This window comes from Quercus robur, chromosome 2 (assembly GCF_932294415.1).
Source record: "Quercus robur chromosome 2, dhQueRobu3.1, whole genome shotgun sequence".
In the NCBI taxonomy this organism is placed as follows: Eukaryota; Viridiplantae; Streptophyta; class Magnoliopsida; order Fagales; family Fagaceae; genus Quercus; species Quercus robur.
Window position 1 is genome coordinate 56,194,127 of NC_065535.1, and position 4,763 is coordinate 56,198,889.

General features: G+C 30.7%; 1 long non-coding RNA gene across 1 annotated transcript; it reads right to left on the reverse strand.

The window, feature by feature from the left end:
- Nucleotides 1-2,636: 2,636 nt before the first annotated feature.
- LOC126706865 (uncharacterized) lies at nucleotides 2,637-4,501 on the reverse strand. Its single transcript, XR_007648730.1, has 3 exons — nucleotides 4,388-4,501; nucleotides 4,198-4,264; nucleotides 2,637-2,729 (listed from the first exon to the last, which is right to left on the reverse strand). It is a non-coding gene; the product is annotated as an uncharacterized LOC126706865 (long non-coding RNA).
- Nucleotides 4,502-4,763: the final 262 nt, after the last annotated feature.

Genomic DNA, 4,763 nt, shown 5'->3' on the forward strand with positions numbered 1-4,763 from the left:
AAAATAAAAAAATAAAATAGAAAGCTTAAAAGTTACCATTGCATACTAAGAAAACAAATAATACTAATCAGTTAATGCAAATAAGTTACCATTCTGTCCTAACAAAAATTCAAAAATTACAAAACTTAAAAAATAAAAAATAAAAAAATAATTCTGTACCGGTTGGTACGCCCGGTATTGCCCGAAATTGGCCAGTACAGCCGGTACGAGACCGGTACGGCCGGTATTTTTTCCGGTACAAAACAGGGGGTTGAGCGTACCAGATTGCTGGCTGGTACGGTATATTCCGGCCGTACCGGCCGGTACGGTACGGAATTAATAACCTTGATCGTGAGGACTGAGTTTGAAAGGAGGGCTAAGCTGAGGTTTTGTTTTTTTTGAGGGCTGTTGGTACCAATGGAGTGGGCGGTGGCGTGTACACAGAAGACAAGAAGAGAATAAAAAGAAAAGAAATGATATGTCTACAATATTTTCACAACATTTTTACAACAAATCCTAAGTGGCAGGTTGTTACTAATTGTTATTATTGGAGCAAAAAAGTAATCTTAGTGTTAGGTTTAAATTTGAACCAATAACAACTAACCACTTATGATTTGTAAAAATATTGTAAAAATTTTGTATACGTAGCACCTCTCTAAAAAGAATAGCAAAAGAAAGGGTTCTGATTTTGAGATTGAGAATGGGTGATAAAATGCTATTTTGTTGTGTAGTGCCTTTGGGTATTTAAATATAAGGGGGCCATGTTTTGTTTTATTAGAAGATAAAAGAGGCCTACAATTGAAACTAGAGCATGCTGGGGCCTGTGAGTAAATTGAACAGAAATGGGAGGGGGGGCCGGATGTACATTATTGGGGGGCCCAATTAAAATTTCTATATAGGTTGGTGGACTTTTTTTTTTGCAGGGGCCACGGCCCCCCCAAGGGGCAACGTGGCTCCACCCCTAACTAAGTCAAGAGTTTTATGCCTTAACTAGTTGGCACTTTTTCATGTTTTCATAGGAACATTAAGGGTTTAAATTTCCACCCTCCAATTATCAAATTATTCATTAAAAAAAAAAATGTATCACTAGCTATGGTGTTGCAAGAAAGGGAATGGTAGCTTATAATAAACGCAGGGATAATGCATGATAGCAATGTAATGCATTTATATTTATAAAATAGTAAAATTTATAATTATAACTACTAGTCGCTAAACCCGTGCGATGCACGGGAAAAACTATAAAATAAGTTTAGAAGAGAGTATCATTATATTTAAGTTGAAATAGTTAGCATAATAATAACTAAAAGAGAGAGGAATATTTAGCATAAATGTATGAAATGCTTTTAAATAGGAAATGACATTAATAATACAATGTAAGATGCCATTTGAAAACTATTGATATAAACTATCCAATAGACATTGCATTCATTCTAAAATAAGTTATAGTCATAAATAGCATTTTTTTTAAGAAACAAATCTTAATAACATTGTATAACTAAAAAAAAAAAAATGTCTATTGGATAGTTTAAAACATATATTCATAGATAATTGCATTTTTTATAATATATTTTCTTAAAAAGAAAACATAATACATAAACCTTTGAATTATTATTTTTAATTTTTTGATAGTAATGATTTATTAGCAAAATCTAGCAAAAATAACAATATTAATACTAAATGTAACACATTTAAATTTTTTTTCTTTTTAAATAAGTCAATCATTTATATAACATGTACATTTTAAAGAGTTTCATTCTAATGTTATGAATGTAGTTTCGATGCCCATTTCAGTTTGTCTATTAGAATAGAATATGGGCAATACTAAGGATAAAAATCCCACAATGCCACAACACAAAAGTTGTGTCCTTAACATTTTCTAGAGAATATTTTAGCGTTGACATATTGTGGGTTATTGCTAATATATATAAACTAGTCGCTAACCCGTGCGATGCACAGAATAGTTAAATAAAAAGATAATTAATCAATCTCACAGTAAAAGAAAAGGCTAAAAGAACCAATAAGAGACTACTTTGTCCATCAAGTAATCAACCCAAGTGGCATCGTAGCTCATAAACAAAAGTCATTGTTGCATTTCATGGCTGCATACTTGCTAATAACTTATTGATGACAAATATAGAGAGGGGACTAATGTAAGTCATCAATGGAATTTGAGTCAGCATCTCATTGCAAATGGAATGTAGCTCTATATTAAAACTAAAAGTAAAAGTTCAATCATTCTTTTTCTCTAAAACGTTATCAAAAACTATAAGTAATTTACATCAGTTTCAAATAAAAATCACTTGAAGAATCAACTACTTTGAATCATTATCTGAAAGAGGAGTGACATAAAAACTTAAATAAGTCTCAAAGATGAAGTTTTTCGAACATATTTCAGCACCAATTTCCCAGTTCAACTCTATGTATGGCAACCAATTATCTTAGTCACTTATAATTTTCATCCACCTCCCTAGATCAATAAACTATATATCTACTAATCTACCTACCCTAACTTCAAATATTGAATACAAAGAAAGAGCCAAAATTTCTCAAACAGATTGTGTAGTGTATATAAACTTAAATTGTTCTATTGCCTTTTATTCACGAAAATAATATAAAAGAAATAGAAAAAAAAAATTGTTAAAAATGAATGCTTCATAGCTTCCACCATACTTGTACTTACACAGACTAATCGTTATTTTCAAAAACTTGTAAAACGAATGAACGTACATGCCTAGATTCAGCTGCAGAACCTGAAATACCAAAGCAAACCTCTATAGATAGTGTAGCACAAGATGTAGCATCAATATTATCCTAGCAATCCAATTATCTATTCGATCCATTGGTTGTAGTGGTGGGCCATTGAATTTGTGAATATCTGTAGAGTCCTTACTAATCTCTTAATAAATTTAAAATATGATTGGATTCGTCATGATTTCAACCATTTTGCTGCATTACTTTTTCTAAGTGTAAAATGTGACAAACCTTGTAATGCATGGGTTATATTGCCGCTATAACATTATATTTTAAAATGAATATGATTTGCATTTAATCTTTTAATACTGGACTAAATTGATCTCTTAGCTGCTAACTATACATTATATCTGATTACAACTAACCTAATGAATATTTACATTTGCTAAATTATATGTTATAATTTGATTACAACCTCCTTAGTTTAGTTGAACTGAAAATAGTCAAAACACAAATTCTACAAATTTAAAGTATATGCACCCCAAAAAATTAGAAATCAAGCAATCAACACCAATCCAATCAAATATGGTGATGAAAAGTTCTGTTCAAGCATTTCTTTGAACACTTTCAGGGGAGTTGAGAAACCAAAGGGAAAAAAAAGAGTTTCTTAGAATTGAGAAACCAACTAATATAATAAAAAAGATTTTCAGTTTTTGAAGATCATAAGCTATTGAAGATTTATCATACAAACTAATGCTCCCATGCTAATCTACCAAAATAAACGCAAATCTAAACCCTGAATTGAAAAACCAAAACCTAAATCATATTTTTACCAACAACTTTTTAAAACAAAATTAAAAACTTTACCGGTAATGTTTCTAGAGGTATAATGGTGGCTTGAAGCTAGAAAGCGGAGGGAAACAGGCTAACAATGGAAAAATCCCTTAGATTTCTCTCTCTACACCTAATGTTTGTTGTTTTGTATTTTGAATGAAGTCTGCAGAGGAGCATTCATAATAAGGGCAGAGCTGCAAAGACAGAATGTTTGAGGAAACAATGGAGAGAGTTTTAAAAAGAAATTAAAAACTTTACTGGTAATGCTTTTGGAGTAATACTATTCTGAACAAAATGTGCAACCATACCAGCGGTTTTAAGTTTGCAACAATAACACTGAAACAAAATAGAAATACCCATTTAAGAAAAATAAAATGGTTCCTTTAATAGGCCTAATGAAAAGGTATAATTTTCAGTTTTTTTAAATGTAATCAAATTGCTTGGACATTCAATTGCAGATAAATATTATGCAATGGATTTTAAATTCTCCAATGTACTACCTAGGGCCATATCTTCAGTGTTATGACATGCAATCATGTATCAATCACCCCTTCAACCCTGTTATTCATTTATTTAGTTTAATCAATAAGTAACCTTCTTAATCCTTTTCCTGGTAACAATGAAAAATAATCCACTATTTGCACAAAATATACTTCAAAAATAGATATGGAAGAAGTAAAAACATAGCTCTACCTTTTCAATTATGCACTTTGCTATTGTTGGAATTTGTAGATAGCTTCTAAACTTTATGGACTTGGTCCTTCGATGTGCATGGTAGAAAGCAAAAAATAAAAGTCAATAGTAGGCTGATAGCTATGGATCTTAGCTTCCATGGTTATACCAAAATTAAAATTAAAAATTACACATAATGTTAGTGGGTTACCTTCAGCTTTAACTAACTTGAAAGCCCATCCTTCAAGACTTGTAGTGTCCAATCTTCTAAATCTTGGTTGCTTCAATAGATTTTCTTTTGAAATAGAGCAATGTGAGTATTATCGACAACTATAATAAAACACATTGTAGACAATCCATTAAATAATGAAAACGACATCAAACAGTGATATAGATGTGTATATTACAAATTAACAATTGAAACTGAATTTAACTCCAACTATCGAATGAAATTGGTTTATTAAATAGAGGAATAAACAAACTTTAATACAATCAATCACCCCACTAAAAATCTGGTGTAGTACTCTTAAATTTTACTGGTTTAAACAGATCATTGGCTTTTTTTTTTTTTTTTTGGTGTGGTATTC